At 43.0% G+C, this 24514-nt stretch overlaps 1 protein-coding gene across 5 annotated transcripts in view; it reads left to right on the top strand.

Moving 5' to 3' along the window:
• Nucleotides 1-13660: 13660 nt before the first annotated feature.
• Nucleotides 13661-24514, top strand: part of Sncaip (synuclein alpha interacting protein) — a 139277-nt gene continuing 128423 nt past the window's right edge. Inside the window, exon 1 of one of the 5 annotated variants that reach the window (XM_060377271.1) lies at nt 13661-13851. The gene's annotated coding sequence lies outside the window, so the exon portion shown is untranslated. Of the gene's footprint in view, nt 13852-13998; nt 14061-14261; nt 14396-14901; nt 15008-24514 lie in introns of those variants that run through there. The other 4 variants (XM_060377275.1, XM_060377274.1, XM_060377273.1 and 1 more) reach the window with 4 other exon arrangements.

Below are 24514 nucleotides of genomic sequence, written 5' to 3'. Positions count from 1 at the left end.
GAAAGAAGCATTTCAAGTAGTCAGGAAATATAGTGCGAGAGAAGGAAGTGCCCAGATGAGAGTTACAACTGCTGTGCCTCAGGAAAGCAGCTGGATATGGGACATGGGATTTCTCTGTCTTGTATGCACTCAAAGACCAAGCAGGTTCTATGTTGGGTTTTATTTTTTTAAGGTTTTCCTGCCTTACGTTTTTATAATTTCTTTTCAAATTTCTCCATGGGTTGTGAGGTCCAGCTGCCTGTGTCACTCTTCTGTTAAGTATGGAGTTATGAACAAAACCATGCTCCTTCGTCCCATGGCCTGTCACTTATTTCTCAGTGATTTATCGCACAAAAGGAAACTTGGGGGAAATGGAAATTTCTGGCTTTTAAAATACCATATTTGATTACGAGGAAAGGAAGCACAGTGTCTCAGATAGAGTTTTTTAAACTCTTGAGCTGGTGAGTTATTTCATAAAAATAACTTATGTTTCTTTTCCTGAGCCAGCAGTCCTTGGAAAAGCAGGTGTTCCGGATACTCGAGATGACAAACAGCTTTTTAACTGACTCAAGGAAGAGCGGAGGACACTCGGCTCCTCTGCCAAGTGTTAGAGCCAGAGAGAAACTTTCCAAAACTGGCTTTTCTGTAACCATCCCAAGAAAAGAGGGGAAGCCAGCAGATTAGTCAAACAGTAAGCTCACAAGGCTGGTCACTTTGAAGCATGACGTGTTCCTTTGCTAAGAGCAAGTATTTACTCAGATCTTTTCAAGGGAAAAGATTTTGCTTCAGCCAGCCATTGAGGGTGTAATGGTTTTCCTGTGTCCAGTTCTCATCAAATCCCATTAACATATTTTGAATTCTGCTAGAGTGAGGCTATTGTCACAACGTTTGAGCAACGCACACAGGGTGCTTAATCTAATGACTGCGACAGCTTTTTTTTTTTTTCTGGATGTTTGCTTTGGAGGCAGAAGGAGAAGGAGGAAGAGAGGGATTGGTTATAGTTGTAGAATAACATGTATTCGTGCACGTGCTTCAATTTGAGAACGCACAATACATCCGAAGATCAACACACACTTTGCAACCCTCTGTCACCGGGCACCAATAAGAAACAGTGTTTCATTTGGCTCTTTTTAAGACTCGCAGTTTTCCTGCTGGAGCATTCACAGAATACATCGGTAATTTCCTGATGACATTTACTGATGCATTTTCTACCAAGCATCATTTTTTTTCCCCAGGACTGGGTGGCAATCACATCCATCCATTACTGTCCGTGTAAACTTGTAACAGGCTAACCATTCATTTTCCCCTGTGACAATGCTGCTGTCCATTGTGATAGGGTGGTTTGGGATGGATGTTTAGGGAGAGATGACTTCACGCATTCCCTAGGAACACAGCTGTCCAGTAAAAACACAGGGCAAATACAAGAAATGATTTTAGGCATTTTAGTAGCTGTGCTTAAAAACAAATAATAGGCAAATAAAATAAATGATTTTAGGCATTTTAGTAGCTGTGCTTAAAAACAAATAATATATATATTATTTATATATATATCATAATAATGATATTTTCTACATATTTTTTCCACGCCAAGACTTTGGGCTCTAGTATGTGTATTGTTTATAGCACATCTCAGTACAGACTTTCTTTTTTAACACTTTTTTTGTGATTTATTAACTTTATATCCAGATTGTATCCCCTTCCCTCATCTCCTCCTGGTCTCACCCACCCTCTCCCCCAACCTCCCTCTCTCTCCCCTAGTCCACTGAAAGGGAGAGTTCTCTTCCCGCACCATCTGACCCTAACCTATTAAGTCTCATCAGGACTGCCTGGATCCTCTTCCTCTGTGGCCTGGCAAGGCCGCACTGCCAGTGGGAGGTGATCAAAGACCAGGTAACAGAGTCCATGTCAAGGATAACCCCTGCTCAGTGCAGACTTTCAAGCCCTCCCTAGTTATGCGTGGCAGGCAGTATGGTAGTATGTGTGGCTCTAGAAGTGTGCCCTGTGGGTATACTGAGACCTTTCCACTGTGGCATTGCACTGCATATACATAATACTGAACGTTTCTGAGTAGTTCTGGATGCTGTGAACAAAGAATCAATTCTGTTTTTAAAAATTCTGTTCCCTCAACCATGGTCTGTACAGTTAAAAGCCACTTGCAAGGCATGATAAATTTTGGAAGGTAGGGCAATCTAACGGAAAAGCACTTTAAATTTCTAGGTCAGTCATAATTCTGCTTTTAGATAGTATCATCTCACAGGCTGTACCCGATTATTGATGGCGCTCAAAGACATTGTCTTGTCATCATAATTTCCTGCTACCTAGCTTGCTACTAGATCTGTGTTGTAGCCTTAGTGCTATCTAGTCTAGTGTCACACATTGACAGCACCATTTGGTCCTCGCACCAAGCAGGGCACCTTGTGGGTTGGCCGTTACCATTGACTCCCGATCACATGGATTGTCCATTCAGAAGCTCTTCACATCCTTTCCCAGCTATACAGTTAGCAGTGGTGGAGATACTGACTGTGGCTTTTAGACATGTGTATGCTGGCCCCTCATAAACCACTGGGCTATTTGAGAGCAACTCTGAGAACTGTTTCGTCTTGTGAGTGGGTGGTGGGTAGATGCTCAGCAATTCAAGCTGCTTCCTCTGAGTGGACTGAGCCTCTTTTCACCAGTCACTCTGTTCATTGATACTGGTCACTTCTCATTCTTAAAAACCCAAAGGCATTGCTGACCATCTAGGTCCTCTCTCATCTCACCGTCTTTATAGTGCTTAGAGCTGCTGGAATAAACTTGTGTATTAATATGCTTGAACAACCTGCTCTATTTTGTTTCATTCATCTTCACATTTTCTCTATACTGTGTACTCTGTGCATTTCAGAAGGCCAGAAATATTTGCTGAATAAATGCTTAACAAAGTATTTTATATTTTTCCCATGTACCATGCTTTTCCATTTATATCACATTAATGGAAAACATATCAAAATCTTATTATATTCTGCCCTAGAGTTTAAAATGCTGATGATGCTTCTCTCGTTAAAGAAGCTTCATTTTTGAAAATTCTTCATTTTCATCTGTTCCTGAATAGCTAGTCAACACTGGGAGTCTGAGTCGAATGCTGAATGCTGTTTGCAAACCAAAGCTAAATACCAAATGAGAAGATCTAAATGTTTTAAAGTCTTGAAACTGCCAGAAAACCAACAGCAACATTTGAACACAAACCAAAAAAGGTTTTCTCAACAACATTGCTCATAACCTGAATGGCTTTAGTGAAAGGGTTGTGGGTGGCTGTATACATGCCACAGATTAATCCGAGGTGTAGCCACACAAAATGGCATACTGTAATCCTCTTTTTCTAATGACTACATCCAGGAAACCGAGACAGGAGAATCAGAAGTTTGACGCTAAGCTGGGCTAGATAGTGAAATCCTGACTCAAAATCATCACCCACCCAAGTAAAATCCAAGGTGAACAATAGTACGGTTTAAGAAATAATTGTGGAGCTAGAGAGATGACTCAGCAGCATGGATGGTACTTGCAGAAGACCTAGTTCAGCTGCCAGCACCCACACAAGGTGCTTCATAACAGACTGTAACTCCAGTCCCTACCAGGGCATCTGACACCCATTTTTGGACATAGCAGGGAATTGCAAAGCCACACACACACACCCCTCACAGAGTTATGAAAAATTTAATAAAAATAAATCTTAAAAGAAATTCTGATTCTATTTAATGATGTCACAATGCAGAGAGCATAGATCTGCAGTCTTCCAGACTTCCTGGGCTGACATCTGTGTTGACAGGAGATTCACCCAGAAGCCTAAGATTTAGAGTTACTTACCAAACATTTCAAATTATATTAATATGTGCATACTTCAATTAATACAGAATATTAGGTTATTTAAATCTCATGATCTCTTGAAGTAAAGTCTATGAGGGTCCTATTTTGTAGTCTAGGAGACTAAAGACTGGTCACAACAAATAATGTTGATGACAGTGAAAACCAAGGCTAAGGTTTGAACTCAGAAAACTGAGCACGTAGGTCGTGTGCTTAACCTCTAAGTTGTAAGGCTGTCTTGGACATTGAATTTTATGACATATACTTCTTTCTCTGTTACCGAAAGCTATCTTTAAAAATTCCTCCATTTTTCCGAAGGAAACTTTCTTTTGAGAATCAGCCACCACCTGTTTTCATCCAGCTTGCTACGTATTCGGTATTCCCTAGCTTTTTTCTAAAGAAGACCATCTGTCCTCGGGACAGGAACTTGGATAGCGTAAGCTCTGAATCTGGACAAAAAGCAAAACACAAGATAGTGATACCTAAAAGACTGAATGCCGCACTTTACTTCAGAACCAATCTTTCTTTTCCCCAGAACTGTTTGAAAATTGGATTTCTTCTGGTTTGGAGCGGCGAGGATTAAAATTGCACATTCCATGCACTGATGCCTGTCTGCCGCTGCTGAGAAGTAACCAATTCTAATGCCTGTGCATGGCTCACTCAAGGGGGAAATTGCTTCTATTAACCCACAAAAGCTGCTTAAAGATAAAGACAGAGACCAAAGTCGGTTATGGTTTTAATCTCCTTAAGATCTAAATCGCCTCTCTTTCATTTCATTGCCACCTGCATTATCTGTAAGCCTATTGGTGATGTCCAAACATACCTACTTAAGTCTGAAGGTATTATGAAAGAGGGGGACAAATTACTCAGAAGGGAAGCGAATTCCTACAGAGTTAGACATATAATACTATTTTATTACATATATCATACTATTATAATATTATTACAGGCTAACATAACATTATCCAAATGGGGGGGGGGAATCTCTATAGTTGCTGATAGCACCAAAAGCAGCTGAGTTCATAGCTTTCAGTAGAAAACTTGTCACAAATTTCACAGTCTGAAATGCCATGGTTGGCCTGTATTCCTTTTCACACGAATTGACCTCATTCAGATGACCTGCATTCCTTAAAAAAGAATATATATGTATATAATCAATTAATTTCAAGTTCTAAAACTTCCCCTGAGAGTCTTAATCATTAATACACATGTGAGAAATCCCTAGGGTCAAAAACTTGAGCAGGGTGTGGTGGAGCACGCCTGTAATACCAGAACTCAGGGAGGCAGGCAGATCACTTTGAGTTCGAGACCAGCTTGGTCTACAAAGTGAGTCCAGGACAGCCAAGGCTGCACAGAGAAACCCTGTCTGAAAACAAAAACAAAACAAACAAAACAAAAACTTGCCCAAGAGGGCTCCATATTTACAGAATACAAATCAGACTTCCCAGTCCCAGGTTTCTGTCTTAGGTCAACTTCCCCACTCTTCTTCAGGTCATGCAAGTGCGAACCCCTAGTCAGAGTCAGATTGGCCCACATAAAGTTTGCTTCTACACATATTGGCCTGTAATCAGAAGGGAATTGTCATTCCTAAAGGAAAAACCTAGGTGCTGCCTCTGAAGGTACCTTTACCCCTGTTCTCCCTCCCTCCCTCCCTTTCTCTTACCACACACCCCTCTGTCACGTATCTCCTTCCCTCCCACTTTCTTTCCTCTGCCCTTTCTTCTCTTTCTTTCTCTGTCACTCTTTTAAGTGTCCTTAGTCTGCCTTGATGAAAACTTCTACCCTATGCCTATATATTGGAAATCATTTATCCTAATGGTTCAAGATGTTAAGCAGTATAACCCTACAGGTAAATTACCAATTTGGAAAGTGGCAAAAAAATAGTATTAATTCCATGGTGTATCAAGGATATGTTTGGTATTTAATGTTAACTATGTTGATATATATATGTTGTGTTAGAACGGGTAGTGACCATTTAGCGAGTGGATAGCAGTTAAATCTGAATATTCTAATGTAGGAGGGTTATTTGTTTCATCAAGAGAAAAAAAATGAAGAAAATATTGAATAACAAAGCTGTACAGTTGGAAAAATTTTAAAGAATAATGTTATATTGTTGTAGAATGTTAGGTATTTACTTGTAAAATTGCTTAAAATAACTATTTTATGAAAAGATAATATCAGGTCATATCCATGACTAAAATAGAAAAGGAATCAGTTGCCACAAAGGGGGAAAGGATCATATGAGCGGCAAAAATCAGATACATAGGATTGATTTTATCCAGACTTTTGTGATGTGAAGGCCTCAAACACAAATATCAGTGTTTCTCCGTCAACTTGAATGTTTACACACAGAAAAGACAAGTTACAAGTGGGACGGTTTACATTTGGGATAATTCTGCAACCAGAGGAAGCTTAGACTGGTTTAGCTGAATAGAAGAAGTTCATCTCTATCTTGAAATATCCAGAGAAACAATTTTTTTTTTTTAAATCTCAATTAAATCTTCATGGGGAAAAAACTTGAAGTAGGAAGATCTGTATCCGAACTGGTCAGAATATTCTGGCATAAAAGGAAAAAGTCTGTTTTTATACCTTTTCACAGGTAAATAACAGAGCTATCTAGGATAACAGTAGGCATCATGATGGAACAATGAGCTGAGATTTCCAGATTAGTCATGTGGGCGAAGGGGCCCCAAAAGGTGGGGGAAATTGGGATTTCCTTGCCACTGACATTTTTAGGATATGGCTCCAGTAGGTTTTGCCATTGTCAGTGTCAATCTTGGGAGGCATCAGTGGATAAGTGTGTCCAAGGGGAATCTTTCAGTTAGAGCTAAGGAAGAGAGACCCTAAGAAGCTCTTATCTTTTTGAAAGAATAAGCAATCTGTTAAAGACAGCTAATGTTAGTGGGACCTTAGGAAACAAGTCAGACATCAGCTAGGCCTCATCTTGCTCCGAAATACTACAAATTAACTTGCATCTCTTGTGCATATTCTCTTTGCCTCAAGCTCCCTCTAATCTACCTGATTAAATTTTGCACAGTCTAATTGTCATTTAAAAATATTACTTTAAAAAAAGAAAAAAAACTATCCCTATATGATTGCACAACACAGAGTGATATGACTAATTGCAGTCCTAGGATAATCCATGGGAATCAGATTAACAATCTGTAAAACTTCTACATCAAATCTTTTATTAAAGATTCTCTATTAGAACGCAACTAAACTGCCTGATTTAGGTTGCCTCTCTTTTTTCATTGTGGCGGTTATAGCTAATTGTCAACTTAACATATCCACATATGTTAACATATCTAAGCTTACATTGCAGACAATCCTACAGGCATGCCTGCAAGGAAATGTATTGATTGCACTAGTTTGAAGACACTCACTAAAAGTAAAGGACACCATTTTCTGGGCTTATCCCAAATGTATGAAAAAGAAAAAAAGAGTAGAGCATCTTTAGTTGTCCTATCAGCTTCCCAATATCAGCTGCTTCAAGAGGCTGCTGCCTTGACTTTTGAATTGTGTGCCACAGTAAACCCCCCTTCCTTAAGATGATTTTGTCAGGGTATTTTATCACAGCAGGAGCAAAAGAAATGAAGAAAATTGGTCCTGAGGCGTGCGGTTGTTGCTGTCATAATCTTGACCATGTGGTTTTTGCTTAAGCATTTGGAACTGGTTTGCAGGAGGAATCTGGAAGAGTGCGGAGCTTTGGGCTAGATAAAGCCTTTGAATGCTGCAAGCAGAGCCTCAGGGGCCATTCTGATAGTAACTTGGAAAGATAAGATGGGAATATTCAGATAATGGAGGCCTAGCCATGAGCTTTCAGAGGTAAAGGACCAGGAGATCAGGTGAAGACCTCAGTGAATGTGTGTTGTTGAGATGAGCACACCACGTTGAGGATCCTGATTCTTCAGACAGATGGAAATAACAAAGCCTTCCCTGGGTGAGACTCAGAGGGATGTCGAAGACTTCCTCTGGTCCAAGTAGGAGTATTTGAAAACAATTGACCAGTGTAGGTAGAAGCTATAGACCTCAGCTTCCTCCTCCCAGATAGTTACAGCCAGAGACTGGTCCCCATGGACACGTCTCGCTGATATTACCTGGCCCCTCCTCCTTGTGCTAAACAAAATAAGCATGCCGAGTTTCCAAGTTGTGTAGTAGGCACCTTCCATCAGAATAAGCACAGCAACCCCACCCCCCACCTCAGCTTTTCTGTCTGTGTGTGTTTGTTATTTCTTCAGCATCAGGTCATTTCTTCATCCCTAAGCGGCCCCTGTCAGTGTCCCAGGACCAAGCTGTGTAGTATACAGGAGGGAGGAGGGCCACTTTTGTTATATTTTGGCCAAGAATCTGGTTTCATTCTGCTATATCCCGATAAGTTGAGTGAAGTTGAATTTGAATGCAATGGACTCATTTGTCTGGCAGAGGAAATCGCTGGGAAAGCATCTGGAATAGTTAGAGAGATAAGCACCACTGAGGAGGAACATTCTGCATTGCACTTGAGCGATAGGAAAACTGCTCTAAAAACAAAATGCAGCCCTTCACAGGCTCCATTGTGTGAAGGCCCAGATTTATTTGAGAGAAGAAAGCCTAAGATGAAGGGGTTCCCTGCTTCTCAAAGACAAATGCCCAGGGAAGTATGTCCCCAGGGTCAGCACAGCTGTGGCCCAGTGATGCCAAGTGACATCTGGCAGGAGAATTTGGCAGCACCGTCTACATGATACTGGTTTTGCAGGGATAAGTGATTTAAGATTGATAGGGTGATGAAGTCCTCCTCCAGAATTTTAGAGAGCAATTAAAGCCAGACAATGTGAAGCGTTGGGATGCACTGGGAGCCTATTGTGTGTACTGACAATAAAATCTAAATTTTGGTGGGGACCCAAGGATATTAGAGATTCCTGGACCATGGGTAGCTCTGAGGATAGCTGCACCTAAGAGAGAGGTTATATGTGTTACAAGCTGCAGAGATTAAGGGCTGGAGTACCTGAGCGAGTGGACAATTTCATCATGAGTCCCAAATGCCAGATATGGAGCAGTAGGATTTGGTATTTTCTCTGCTGGATTTTGGTCTTGCTTTGGCCCCATCATTTCTTGCTGGGCTCCAATTCTTCTCTTTTAGAAAAATGAAGTTTATTTCTGTGACATTGAATATTGGAAGTATATAACTTGATTTTTTATTTTTATTACAGCTCACAGTTAAGAAATTTGTCTTGAGTCTCAGATGAGACATGGGTTTTAAGCTCTTTATTGCAACTGGTTCTCTAGGCAGATATTTAAATTTAGGTTGAATATATTCCTGAGATGGACATGAAACTCTGTGGGAAAGGAGTAGATGGTTATGATTTAAAGTGATATATTTGGTTGTCAAGTTGGCAAGCATGGCTGTGTGGTAGTTATGGTTAACTGTCAACTTGATAGGATTGGGAATTGCCAAGGAGGAGTCTCCAGACAGTGAGGGATTATTGAACCTCTAGGCATTTCTGTAAAGAATTTTGTTGATTAGGTTATTGAGGTGGGAAGACCCAACTACTCTTGAACATGACAAGTCACTGGGCTTGGGCCTTGGACCGTAAATGGTGATGGAGGTTGAGGAGCTAGGAGAGGGTTATTATTTGCTGTGAAAGCAAAAGAACTTGATTTTAAATCTCCCAAGCACCCATATGTGTCTGTAGATCCAGTGTTCAGGGACAGAGATAGGAAGATCCTGGTGCTTTCTGACCACCAGCCTGCACTAAAAAAGTGAGCTTCAATTTCAGAGAAAAGGTTCTATCTCATAAAATAATGGTAGGAAATATTGGAAAAAGAGGAATACATTCAATACACTCTTCTTGCCTTTGTATAGGAATGCATGACCATACACACAGAGAAAGGGGACTCGGGTAGGGAGAGTTAGCTGAGCACATTCATTTATGGCTGTTTCCTGATAACATCCACATAACGTTCTGTGGATGTTATGACCCAATGCCTCACTTCTTCTTCATTGAATTCCCTGTTATGATGGACTCTACCCTTGAACCGTGAGCCAGTATAAGCCCCATCTCTATTAAATTGCAGGATCAGGATAGTTTTATCACAGAAACTAAAATACTCAGTTAAATTTTATTCAAGATGTTAAAATGAAGCAAACAGCTGAAACTTGAAATACCAAATCAAAACAACCTTAATAGAAAGAAAGAAAGAAAGAAAGAAAGAAAGAAGAAAGAAAGAAGGGAAGGAGGGAGGGAGGGAGGGAAGAAGGAAGGAAGGAAGGAAGGAAGGAAGGAAGGAAGGAAGGAAAGAAAGAAAGAAAGGAAGGAAGGAAGGAAGGAAGGAAGGAAGGAAGGAAGGAAGGAAGGAAGGAAGGAAGGAAGGAAGGAAAGGAAAAGGAAAAGGAAAGAAAGTGAGTTAGCCATGGAGTCAAGGTAATGAATGTCAGGTCCCTTTCAGGCTTAGCTCAGGCACACAAAGACATGATGATATAATGAAAGTCAAAATAAGGGCTGGGTAATGGTGGAGCACATCCTTAATCCCAGCACTTGGGAAGTAAAGGCAGATGGGTCTCTGAGTTGGATCCAGCCCCACCTACAGAAAGAGTTTCAGGACAGCCACCACTATAAAGAGAAACACTGACTCAAAACAAAACAAAACAAAACAAAACAAAACAAAACAAAACAAAACAAAAAAGTTAAAAATAAAGGAAAGAGGTATAAAGAAAAGTTGAGTATGCCCTACAACTCAGCACAAAATTACGCACCACCATTTCTGTCAGTAATTTTCCCTTTCTCTGAGAAACTAATAAATAAATAAATAAGTCCAAGATTTGTGTTTCTAAATATTCAGCAAAAATCACCTTTGGTTCAATAGCTACTTCAGAAATTAGCATAACTATAGAATAGGTTTTGAAGTTCTTTCTAATGTTTTACATTGCTGGGATATGCAGTGTTTTCAGGATTTCCAGCAGTGTATTCTGGATGTCCTGTAGGACTGTGCTCCTTTATCCTCTTGTAAGTTTGTAGAGTGGCACACCTAGTGATATTCACTGAGTTGTGAGCAAAACTGCCTGAAATTAGGCATTTAATTTCTAGTGTACGATGCTAGAGATTTCTTTCCTCTGCTTCAATAACCAAACTCAATGGTGAAACAAAGAGGCAGTCAATCTGAAATTCTAGTATAATGAAATATAAATATTTCAGTGTGATAAAATATAAACTTCTTTGGAAGTTTAGGGTGGTGATTTGTATGGCTCTTTCGTTACCATAGCACTACCTAACCTATTTTGACTGATATGCACACATTTGCATAAGATTATCAGATTCCTGATGTGCATAATTTAGGACCAAACATGCTGAGAGCCAAACAAATGAAACAAACTTGGCTACAGAATAAAAAAAGAACTAGCCCAGTGCAACCAAATTATAGTTCCCAAGCAGAAACCAGAAGGCCTCCAGTAGGCCTCTCTTCAATGAGCCAGCCTCACACACACAAAGGCCGTTACTACAAAGCTGAAGATTTTATTAATAAAATCTGAACTCAAAAATAGAAAACACTTTTCTGTTTGGTCACCAGCTTTATTGTGGTAGTTTTATCCAAACCTCATAGACCAATAGAGATATGTTATGAAAATTGGGCAAAAGGATAGAGGAGACAGATGTTTAATTGTAATAATTGAAGGAGCAGTGACATGGCAGCTCTTTGGCAGATGATCTACAGTGAAATACATTTCTTTGCTAATTATTTTCAGTAGCTAACTCTGAGTATAAAAATGTGCTCAGCGCTGAGAATCCAAATGGGATTAATAGAAGCTTGCTGTTGTTGCAACGGGAACTGACAGGATAAGAAACACAGAAGTAAAAGTATCTGAGCACTCACTATGCTGGGCACAGCCAAGGCCAGGGCGGGCATAGGTAGAGGGTACGATTAAGAAGGGTAAACGGTTTGTTGGCGTGGCTTGCTGAGACCCTCTTCTGATATTACACCCAGTGGACAGCCAGCTTTTTTTTAGGAAACTATTAGAGACTGGATGTTAATAACGAGCCATTAGAAAGACTAGGCATCAGCTGGTTAGTGTGACTGAAAAAAAAAAAAAAGGTCAACATTATGCTGAGGAAGCTAGCATTCCAGCCGTCCAATCTAAAATCTAGCAGCTGTTTGAACCGAACTACTCCATTACTGCCACACTTTGTTGTATCAGTTTGTGGTTTGGATTTGGCAAAGGTTTGTATAGGAGAAGCAAACCAACAAACAGCCCAAACAAAAGCAAACGCACAGTGTATGTGGGAAAGTGTATACACGCCTGGATTTAAATCACGGCGTAAAAATAATCACATGGAAACAATGGTGAGTGTGTAATCAAAAACATGTTGGGAACGGGAAAAAAAAGTAACAAAAGAACTATTTTAAAAAAAAGTAGGGAAAATAACTGAAGAAACATCACAAAGATTTCTGCCTTACACTGTGGCATGCTGGTTGCTGTGGCGAGAAAACCTCTTCACCCCAGGCAATCCATTTTTTGTACATTCAACAAAATCCAGTCTCTTCTTATTGAATCATGTAAATGCTTGTCTCAGCGCTAGAACTGTAGGATGTTTGGGGCAATTGGAAGAGATATCTACTTCTCAGCCTTTAATAATTGATTTCAATAAATTCAAATCTGATTTTTTTTTCCGGAAAGGGATTCAATGAACTTAGGAAGGCAGGAATCAACATTTCTGTTCTGTATACCACTGCTTCAGAGAGCGCACCAGTCCCGTCCCTATCGACTGGAAAAGCAAGATGTGCTTTTCTCAGAGTTTACACCAGGAAAAAGAAGTTTTATTTTAACCAGATGTGAGAAAATTAAAACCAATATTTTAAAATATTTTTAGTGACATATGATGTCATCTGATTTCATATTTTCTACCAGGGGATAACATGTATTTTTTAAAAATGTGGAGCCACGTTCCATGCATGTACTTATACATGATGAGTTACCATAAACAAATGACAGAATTGCACGATTTACGTTTGGCTGTTTAGTCAAAACCTAGGGAAGAAATTTAGTCCTTGAGTAGGAAATGGAAACCAAGCGCATGAGCTGTCTTCTACAGCCGTTCCAGGCTGTCGTTTCTCAGGGTGACCTTTATTTATGGTAGGACTTTGAGGCAGGATTCCAATGGGATTCCAGCAGGACAAGGACTGCTCTGGCTATCTTTAGTCCTAAAACCACCTCATGTATGTACAGCTTCACCGTAATCACTCAGAACAAGCTAGCTTTTAAATACCCAGGCCCTTCTTTCTCACTGGCAGTGTAATTTCAGTGGTAGGCTGGTCATGCATCCCATTGCCAGCACCCAGGTAGTGCTGGATTTCCCTGGGTCTCAGAGCCACTCCCATCCTTTAGAACTGGCTGAAAGGAGGCACAGGATGAACCTGAATTGACCTGAACTTACTCCCTCACGCTTTCCTCAGGACAGCCTCAAGCAAAGCAACCTTATCCTGGAACAAGAATGTAGCTGTCAATCTGTTTCTTCGGGCACTCTCCAAATCATGTCCCTCTCCTGGGACAGAGATTTGTCCAGAACTACTTAAAACTTTCCAAAAGAGAGCCATGGTTGCTATCACAAGCTTCCACCCTCCCCGGATTTTTTTCGGAAATATGAAAGAGGCGGTCACCCACCGCTGCAGGCATCACGAATGCCCCCACCCTAAGAGATGCAAGGAGTCTCACAGGGTCTCGGGTACACTGCTGAATTAGCCAACTGTCATTTCAGACCTAAACCTCTAGCTCCACCCACTCAGGAGCACAGAACATTCTGGGTAAAACCCCCCAAGTCCTGCCCCTTTACTTCTTGGCTAAGTCCTCCAGGGTGGGCGAGACTTGGAGAGGGGAAGGTTGGAGGCTGAAAAACGCCTTGCCAAGGCACAACAGTGCCAAAACGCTTCTCAGACACAACAGTTTCCCAGGATCGTGACACCTTCCCTTTCTCCGAGAGTGTGAGAGTATCTTTTCCTGGTTTTATGCTGGAACCTTGGAATGGTTTGGGGACGAATGAGGTGGCAGCGGTTGATTCACGGATCGCGGTGAGGGGGGGGGGGTGGATTTCATTTCCAAGGAGGAACGCTTTTGGGGGCGGAGGGGTGGGAGAGGCGGGGGAAAGGCGGCAAAGCCAGAGGGTTGGCGGGGGGGGGGGGGGGAGAAAGTGGGAAGAGGGGGCCAAAAGTGGGAGGGGAGGGAAGGGGAGGAGAGAGCCTGTGGGGAAGAGCCGAGGCGGCGGAGGTGAAGGCGCGAGGTAAGCAGAAGCAGCAGGTTCGTCGGCCAGGAACACCCGAGAAGGCGGCTGCTGGCGAGGGGCGTGGGCTGGCCCGGGACGCCGGGGGTGGGGGACGGTCACGGCTGGTCGGGCGGCCCCGGCTGGTGGTCGCGCCCCTGGGCTCAGCGCCCCGCCGCCCCGGGTGTCCCCGCCCGCGCGCGCCCGTTTGGGGGGCCCGAGGAACGGCGCCGGCCGCCCGGCCGCATTGTGACGTAGCGGGGCCGCGGCAGCGCCTCCGCCGCCCGCCGGCTCTCCTGCGCCCGCCGCTCTGGCCGTCTGTCCGTCCATCCCTCCCGCCGTCCCTCCGCGCTCCGGTGAGTCCAGGTCCCCAGCGGGCGCTGCCGGGGAGGAGAGGGACTCGAGCAGCCGAGGCTGAGCCCGTGCAACTTTGCACCGGGCGACACCCTGCGGGTTCCAGGGTCCCGGGGCCCCCTTTGTGCCTCGGGTCCCTTCTGCCCCGGGCCGCGCGGTGCCGCCGCCTAGAGCCACGGGGGGGATGATGGCTGTGGTAACCTAGGAGGCTGCACCCCGGAGGACCTAAGTCGCCCCCGCCTCTCAGTCCTCGGCTCCGGTGCAGGGGATTGTTCTTTTCATTGGCGCTCGCGCCGGCGTTACGCTTGCTGCTACCTCGGATGGTCCCGGAGGTGGGGATGGGCTGTGCCGAGGCTCCCGGCAGCTCCCGGGGAGGGGCGAAGGCATAGTGGTAGCCACACTGGTAACCAGAACAATAACAAACGTCAAGGGGATGCCGGGTGGTGTCGCTATCCGAGGGGAGCCCCTCGCCTACCATCCCCGCGGCGCCTAGGCTGCCCCGTCCAGCCTCGGCTCCTCCTCCCGGCGCTGTCCGGCGTCCCGGGCTTGTCCATGTCATAGGGAAGGTTTCTTTTCCGGATTCTCTCTGTGGCCGTGACTTTCGTCTGCAGGTGGTGAGTGGGGATGAAGCCAATGTTGGCTATTGTCAAATGCCACGTTTTGTTTATTTCATTTTTTACGGAAAGAAAAGGGGGGATATTCTGAGCCAGCTCTGGCAGCCATACAGTTTCCACAGGAAATACTAGCATTCTTTGAGGAACACGCTACTGCTTGCAGCAAAGAAAGTCTTCAGGAGACAAAAAGGCAACTGCATTGTTGCTCATTTCCAATGGGCCGCTAGGAGGGTGGAAACGTGTTTTTTCCTGTGGGAACATTGCTCTCCTTGGGAAAGTTAATTAAGGAAGCACCGCTGTCCGTGCCCTTATTTTTTTTCACTTGCTGGATGTGGGGCCTCGCTCCTCTTGGTTGTTACTGACAAGTGTCTATCAAAGAGCCCCTAGGAAGAAAGAAAAGCCACAGGACAGTCTCACCACACACCATGTGCTGTGGAGCCCTTCCAGGGAACAGTTTGCAAGATGAAATAAGGGTTATCTGGGGAGGCTTATGGGGATTACATTTGTGCAGAAGTCAGTTCTCCAAGGTGTCAGCTCTAAACACATTATGGCCAGGCATCATTTCGGCGCTGAATCTGCGAGCAGGCAAAAACCTATTTCTCATTATGAAGCAGACATCTCGATTGGGAATAGGTTCAAATCTGTATTTCATTTGTACATATTGAAAAATTTAAAAGTCAGGAGAGCAAGATGTGCGAAGGCAGTATGCTAATGTGCACACACCTGGGAGGCTGTGTCTATTGGCTGATTCTGATGTGCCTTGACATTAAATTACTTTCTGCATAGCAAAATGCAGAAAGACACCTTTAAAGTGCCCATACAACTAATTGAAAAATGTGTGACATTTTGGGACTGATCACAGAATTCTCTTTCTAAGGGAATATTAGGGGAGCATTGTCCATAATCAAATACACATGACTTCCCAAGTCTAGACTCAGAAAGAAAATAATGGTGTTTCTCTTAAGGACCATAGAACATCACTAATGTTAGTAATACATTAAGAAGGAAGGTGTGTAAAGAGGTTTTTATCATTTTGAACATAACCTTTATTGTCCCTAAGTGGTTCATGAAGACAGTCTATAAGATAGTACATCTAAAACGGTACTACGTTCGTTAATTTGCTATGTTGTTTGTCCGTGTCTGAAAGGAAGTGACTAAAGCAAGTGGATTTCTGTGTGCCGTGTCACAGCTTCGCTGAGTCCAAGCAGCTGTTCAGTGCAGGTGTACAGTGGAAATAGAGAATAGAAGCCAAAAACATTGGGAGCACGGTTGTTTTGGGAGGACTTGGAGGGACTTCACTGTGCCTTAGGAGAAGGGAAACCCACGAAAACATCTAAAACCTACAAATGCTCTTTGATATTATCAGAGAAAGCCTGGAGCCATGTTTTCCTGCCAGATTTAAGTTGTTTCTTGTGAAAAGAAGAAATCTTCCAAGTAGCAGGTGCACCATTAGAAGCAGCAAGGGACTTTCTCTTTTAAACGCAGAGTCTAATTGAAGAGTCACACGGGGATCAGTGACACGCCTAGGGTAAGAGCCTGGTTTCTGGCAATCTTTCAGGTTGCAGATGTAAATCCCGCAGGAGAAATATGCGTCTTCAGAGACAAGCAATATATGGTGAAAATCAAATAGTTGCTTCTGTGGAACATGAACCCATATAAACTTGTTTACTTTTGCTCCTTGACTGATATGTAAATTCACTTGCAGAGTAAAACTTTCTGAAAGGAATACGTAATTTGGTCTTATAGCTATGTATTATGTATTATTTTCCATTTAGATAATAGGCTTTATATTTTATGGTTGGCAACTTGATTCTTTTCTTAAACTTTTAAATTTAATGATCAAAGCTGGACATTGTGATGTATACTTGTAATTTCGACACAACAGGTAGGGGGCAGGAGGATAACTACAAGATCAAGGGTCACCTGGGATACATAATGATTTTCAAGCCAGTTTGTTGCAAGGAAAAAAACCCTCTGAATTCAAAATAAAATTAATGACAAAAGAGTGCTTGTTCATTGATACCTGGACCCTTCAAAAGTTCAACCTGACTATTTAAAAGTTATTGTATATCCATTTTGTGGCATACAGAATATAAAAGTATAAATTGCAGGGGCCAGAGAGATGACTCAGGGGTTAATAGCATCTGAGTTCTGGTGTCAGCACCCTTGTGAGGTGGCTCACAACTTCTTTAACTGCAGCTTCTGAGTATCTGGTGCCCTCTCCTGGCTTCTGCCAGCACTTGCACAAATGTGGAATCCACTCACAGAGATACACACTCATAAAGAAAAAGATAAAGTAAATCACACACACACACACACATATACACTACATGTTCTCTTCATAAAAAAATTAAAAGAGAAGACTAAGATACCTAAAAATTTAGATAATAATGTAGAACATGAAACTAAACATCTTAGAATTGAGTGTGCAGAAAATTAATTATAACCACGAAGGAATTTGGAGAAAAAAAATCTGTTTAGCTATCCTATCAATTACCCATTGACTGGTTATTAAGTCACTCCTTAATTTAGTTGCTTAAAACAACAACTGAAGCTCATGATTCTATTGGTCAGCAGTTCAGTCTGGGTTCTGCTAATCCAATTTGGATTCCTGGAGGTGACATCATCAATCAGCTGGGAGGATGTCCTTAGACCTTGGCTAGCCTTGACTACTTGTCTGGCTATTGTCAGGCTATTATCAAAGCACACAGGTAGACTGGGGCATGAACCTCTCCTTTTTTAGCAGACTGGCCTGGGTCTCTTTACACAGCACCCAAGCCCTGTTCAGACAGTATTGAAAGGAGCAACCAGCACGACAGAAACAGGTGTTGCGAGCCTGGTCATGCTGAGTTACCTATTCTCCCACTGGCATTGTGTTCTAAGCTCACCCCAGATTAGAGGAGTTTAGAAAGACAGCCCCTAAGATGGAAGGAAAGTACAAAATAAAAAATTATAGCTTTTTAAAAGTAAGTCTCTGAGACCTTTGAGTACATTTGATTCTACGAGGAGCATTCTGCTGAGGACTAACTCATGATCACAGGGATGTAGAGCTTGCATGTTTATGGAGCCTTCGGTGTGTGAGGTGGAGAACTGCCCACTGCTTTCTTGTCTCATAAGAACGGCACAACGGTGATAAGAATGTACCCCTAGCCTTCTGATAGCAGCATTGAGGTGGGGGTGGGGCTGGCGGCAGAATCAGCAGGGTGTGGCTGGAAGGAGAAGAAGGGTGTTTGCAGGAAATAGGAAGCAAGGGATCATCAGCCCAGGAGACTGGAGAGTTAGGATTAAGTGACTGATAATAGAGCTAGGTAAAACACGGAGTCAAAGATCATCCTTAGATTTTAAAAAATCTTAAGTGACCGAAAGAAGGATTGTGGCCTTCTGAGAAATGGCGAAATCAGTGATTTATTTAGGAAGAAGAGAAAAACCCAGTCCTGGAAAGGCTAAATAAAGGAGGCAGAATGAAGGCAAAAGTACTTTATGAGCTTCAGAGCATGCTGAGTGTTAGGTATGGCTTAGGTTTGTATTTCACTGGACTACTGTGCATAGACAACTTTCTTTGGGCAAAGCATCAAAAAACCAACTGTTACATTCCTGGTTGCCTTAAGAGGTTAAAAGGAAGTCAGAAGGGCCTTGTTCAGGAGGGAAAAACTATTCCAGGTGTCTGGAGAAAGGAACCAATTTCTATCGTTGGTGGCATGCCAGGGCGGCGTGTGCATTCCTGAACCAGAAGCATTGCTTATCAGTCTCCCCAAGGCGGCATGCAATTGGAAGCCCATAAGTTTATCCTCAAGAACACCCCACCACTAGAAGTGGGGCTGGATGAGGGTGGCGTAACCAACACACGCCCACTGCTGAAGAACACTTGAAAACTGATTTGAGCCTAGCCACAGGGAATTAAGGCAGGAAACAACAAATGGGCTGTGTTTAGGTGAGCTTCGGGTGCATTAAAAAAAAAAAAAAGTTAAATCCACAGAGTAGTCGGTTTTCTCAGGGAAAGCGAAGAGAGAAAAGACAGCCCAGCACAGTGCCTCATCTGGATTCCTTCATAAATGCTAGCGGACATTTTACTAGGAAGGAATGGAATTCTAAGCACGTTCTGTTCTGTCTTTCTCCTGAAGACTTACTCAAATTGCTGCTTCATTGGCCTCATTTATAGATAGCCAGACTGAAATTCAGGTACGGTCCTTACCATCAAGTGCAGCTGTCGGGCCAGACAGAACACCTGGCCTCAGTGACTTCACGAAATTACTCTGAGCAGTGCATACAGCTGTGCTTTGTGGGCGAGCCTTGGATGGAACAGCTTAGTCCCAAGCTTATGCTTTATTGTTTTCTTTCTTTCCTTCTTTTATTACCCAAGCCGAAGAACCCTGAAGATACTCAATAAATGTTAATTGAATGAGTGAACGTGCCATTATCTGGTGTAGTAACATTTTCTAAAACAGTCTGGTCTGGCTTTTCATTATTCAGAGTAGAGTTGGCTATAAAATCTCTAAGTGCCTTTTGTGGGCTGAAACGTTTCGGGGCACTCCTGTCACGGTAACGGGAGGTGTTTTATCTTTTCTCCCCAATCCATCACTCATTAAAAAAAACCAACTCTTCCTTTTGTGAAATAGAAATTGTTAGGGATCATACTTTGTGGCAAGTCACAGAAACCAGGTGACGGTCTACACTTACTCAAGCAGGAAGGGACAGAGAAGGTAGCAGAGACATTGAAAGATCCATTTTTTAGTCCTTGTCTCTTGGTCTCATGCATGGCGCAAAAAAATCAAGAAAAGAGAGTGGCTACTGTCGAAGTATACAGAGCAGAAATCTAGCCCACCTGTCTTTTCTGAAAACCATATCTACTCAGGGCAGCCCTAAGCCAAAAACCCCTGAACTTGATCACAGAAACCTCCTGCCTTAGCTGTGAACTTTTATGTCTCCTTTGTTTGAGGCCATCAGTGTTTCACTTTACAAGTCGCCTGAAAATGATGCCTCATGTCTCCAATTCCAGTCCAGCCTCTCTCCACAGCGAGAAGTTCTCTTTCTAAAGAAGGGGATGCCATCAGATGGTGGAGCTGTGTTTAGAACCATTCACAACCTCCTCACTGGCCTGGGGAAAGGCCCAAGCTGCCAGCCATGAGTCCCAAAGTCTCATGGTAAGCAGGCTCTGCCTTCTCCTGAGGGTGCAGGAGACGAGAAGGAAGGCTGTGTTGTGCATGCTGGCCGACCTGCATCACTCTAAGGTACCCATTGACGTGGTGCTCTTTCATCTCCATGCTTTTACATGAGCTGTTGCCTTAGTAGGATACAACTGCATCCTTCTCGACCCCCTGAACACTTCTCAAGAAACCTGTGATGACTACACCTTTCTATCTGTCCCCTGAATCATGCGTCACATTGTGATACAGTCTTCAGAATACATGCCAATCTCCCTTTCCACACCGTGCTGTGTAGTTCTCAGGGTCGCCTCTGCTTAACCTAATTGTTTTCACACCACAGACATCCTGACTCTTTCATCTTTGGCTTTTTTTTTTTTTTTAAGGTATTTTCTCTTAGGGTTTATTTGGTTTCCTTTAACTTGAGTCATACATTTGTAGCTCAGATTATTGGACATGAAGTTAAATTCTCTTTGAAGTTCTGTTCAGATAGTTTATCAAAGTTACTTTTTTACATGATTGGCTTTTAATTAGTCCCTAATGACCACATCAAGATAGAGCTTGAAAAGGAAGCAACCCAAACTAAACTTCTGGGCTAACATCTATGGCTCGGAGATGAGAAGAATCATTCCACATACTACAAAGGAGGGTAGCTAGTGGCAGTTTGTGAGGCCAAAGGTGCTTTGTTCTGGGTGCTTGTTAGATGCCTTATAGTTATTTTGTTTTTTAGATTCTCACAGCAGGCCTGTGAATGAAATCTTTTGTTTCAGGTGAGGAAACAGTGACTGAGAGAATTGTAGTGGCCTGTTTTCCTGCAACTGTCTCTCTAGGGATGGCCAAGCTGCAGGAGAATTAACCTGGGTTAATTAACCAATAAAAACAAGCTTGGACTTGGATGTCCCATGTCATCACACGTGTTTTTAGGGCTGTTTTAAGGTTAAATGAGTGCCCTGGAGACTAAACCATGGTGCTTAGGAGATGGTTATGAGCATCTACTGCTCTTTCAGGGGACCCTAGTTCAGGTTCCCAGCACCCACATTGGCTGGCTCTCAATCAACCGAATCTCCAGCTCCAGGTATACAATGTCCCCTTCTGGCCTCCACAAGCAACTGCAGCCACGTGTGCACGCATCACACCCTCCCACACACAAGAATACAAATACATCTTTTAAAACAGGTTAAAACACCTTAGCACACCTGAGAGTGCCCAAATGGCTAATGGACAAGATATTCAAAAGAAATGGTTCCAGCGTCATATATGAGATTACAGTGAACTTCTACCTTGAACATACTGGTTCTATTTTTGAGGGCTTGTTGCTCCTAGTATTTATCCTGGTTTGTTTTCTGGGGCAGACACTAGAGGGTTGATTCTGAGCCCTTTCACCCTTACTTGCTTGGCGTACAAAAGGAACCAGACACAGGAAGCCACAGAGCTCAATGCTCCTTAACATATTCTTCCATCTAAGATTCTCATAAGAGTTGTAGAGTATTAACTTCGGAGTAGGGAGAGCTGTGCACACATCATGGATACTTCCTGTTGCTTTTTCAATGACCCCATAGACCCCATAGACCCCATATGTTATTTAAAAAGTTTAAAAACTGACCCAGAAGAAACTGACTCAAATAATTGTTGAGTCAGACTCAAATATTACCTGTAACAGTTTACTTAGTTTTTGCCATTTTTTGGTATTTTTTTGCAAAGTGTTTTATGGCTACCCAATTCTTTTTTTTTTTTTTTTTAATTTTTGTTTTTTGAGACAGGGTTCTTCTGCGTAGCCTGGGCTGTCCAGGACTTGCTTTGTTGATCAGGCTGGCCTTGAACTCACGGAGATCTCCCTGCCTCCCTGTGAGATGGGATTACAGTCGTGTGCCACCAAGCTCGGCTGGCTACCCTACTCTTTAAGATCTGTGCCACAAAGGTTTAAGCCATGGTAAAGGACGCAAATGGAAGAAACTTAAGATCTCCAGCTGGCAGGTGGCACAATGGAATTAAAGGCAGAATCACAGCTATGTAGCCTCTACTTCAGGGTGCCTCTGTGTGCATGCATCCTTCCATGGAGAATCAAAGCTGAGCCACGGGAAGTGAAGCCTTTCTCAGTCTTCAGCACCCCTGTGGAACTGGTTCAGTGGATGCTTCTACCACAGGAGCCCCCTCCAGTCACGCCAGAGCAGGCTCAGGCAGCAGTTTAGGCTTCAAGAGGTCTCAGCTCATTCTGCTTCATTCACTAAGTGGATACTTAGTGAAAAAAAAAAAAATGACCACCAGTTCTCCTGGTGAGCCTTCCAAAGATATCATTTGAGGCATGTTGTAGGCTGACCTTTGTCCTGCAAGGTATGGTCACAGCAGTGAGCACACAGAACCAACACTGAGCATGTATGTGGTGCTTGCATCTAGATTATATACATGCACATATTTTTTCCAGGGAGGGTGGGCTCAGATATTTAAATAGCTGTTAGGTTTAATGAAAACAGAAGCATAAAGAATTTTCTGCTCAAGTGTCTCTGTTCTTTGCAGCTCCAGAACTGTAGTCACATACCACTGTCCCCTTCTCCAGCCCTGTGCTCCTCCAAAGACTTCATTTACAGAATTGAATCGGGGCTTGGGAGCAGGGTGCGCAGGTGGAGGATTTCACCTCAGTCTCTTCTTTGCAGATGAGAAGGCAAGAGTGACCAAATGAATTAACCACAGATGGGGTGAAGATGAGATTAACTAGTTGCTCTGGCCCCCCAGTAGAGAATTGCTCCCTTTAAACCACAAGCTGCTCCTAATTTGCTTGAGATGTTATTATCTTGGATTTTCTTCTCTGACTCCCTTTGCTGCAAATGAATGCAGCCGACAAACTACCCAGAAAGCAGTGACGTTGTCAGTCTCTGTCTCTTCTTCATGCCATGGTTCCTTCTCACTGTTGCTGGCCTGTTTCTCCCCACAGCCTCCCTAGAACTTCCCTTTACATGTGCAGACAGAGAGTGCAAAACAGGTAGGTGGTTTCCCATGTCCTAGTAGGCATACCATAAGTAAAATTGAACAGGTGACACTGATGTTAATGTTTTCCTTAACCCAGTGCATCTAAAGCCTTAGCGTTTCCCCACGTTCCGAATTGTGGAGCAGATACTTTGCGTCTTTTCTGTTTTTGCACACTGAGTCATCGAAATACAATGTGCATTTTATGCTTACCTAAGACTAGCCACGTTCCCAATGCTCGCCACTGACTTGTGGCTAGTAGCCCCTAAGTGGACTACAGGCTTGGACTCTAGATTCCCGAAGTTGACTCCTTCTGACTCAGTCAGCACTTAGCTCAAACCTCAGCTCTTTCCTGGTCAGGAGGTGTCGGAGGCTTTGAATGCTCTCCAAACGAGGTGATGAGATTTCGCTAGCCCTCTTATTCCTGCTTTTAGTATGTAATGGGCATTGAGAAGGTGGCAAATATAATAATACATGAAGGAGGTTATTTGCAAGCCTGGGTTTCACATGTGGAGGCTTGCCTTTTCAGACTTAGCACACTCCACTCACTACCCCTAGTTTCCACCTCCCGGCGCTGTGCAGAGTCACAGAGCCTTATCTAGGTCAGACTGAATGACTGGAGGCCTCCAGAGTCAGAAACTGAGAGCTCACACCACTGTGTATGTATTGCTTCTCTTTTGATTTCAGTCCATAAAGTCCAGCAAGAGCTCTACTACATTAAACCATAATAGTCTTTCCAGGATAAGAAAACAAAACAAAACAAACAAACAAACAAACAAAAAAAAACAGGAGGATAGATGAAACACAGTCGCCCACAAGACAAATCTCTTACTGAGGTTAACAAAAAAGGCTGATTGACATACGAACACTAGTGCACAAGGCAAGAGCAACGAGCTGCCGCAGGGGAGCCGCTAGACTCATCATGAGCTCTCTCTGTTTCCTCCCCCCGAGAAAATGGGAGATTTACATCGTGAGTACAATTGCCTTTGAGTATGCGGTATTCAAATTTCTGCATGTGCTTCTAAATGGTTAAGAGCCCGATTTTTGCATGTCTACTTTATCCTCGATGATAAATGTCACTTAAAACAACCCATCCAATCTGTTCATCTAGAAGATTGCTACTCTCTTAAACCATACTAATCACCTTTGTAAAAAAAGAAAAAAAAAACAATTCAAAGATTGAAAAGATATAAGTGTTTCATCTAAGTAATATAAACACTTGAAAACCAGTGGGAGAATGTGGTTACCTCAAGCCCATTTAAAGAGTGCTTGAGGGGAAAGAGAGATGGCTCAGCCATTAAAAGCACACACTCCACTTGCAGAGGACCCCAGCTCAGTTCCTGGCACCTATATCTGGCAGCTTGCTAACTGCTCTCACTCTATTTTCAGGGCATCTGACACCCTC

This window comes from Meriones unguiculatus, chromosome 2, assembly GCF_030254825.1.
Source record: "Meriones unguiculatus strain TT.TT164.6M chromosome 2, Bangor_MerUng_6.1, whole genome shotgun sequence".
Taxonomy (NCBI): Eukaryota; Metazoa; Chordata; class Mammalia; order Rodentia; family Muridae; genus Meriones; species Meriones unguiculatus.
Note: the sequence above shows the minus strand (reverse complement) of the source record. Positions and strands in the feature narration are given on the sequence as shown.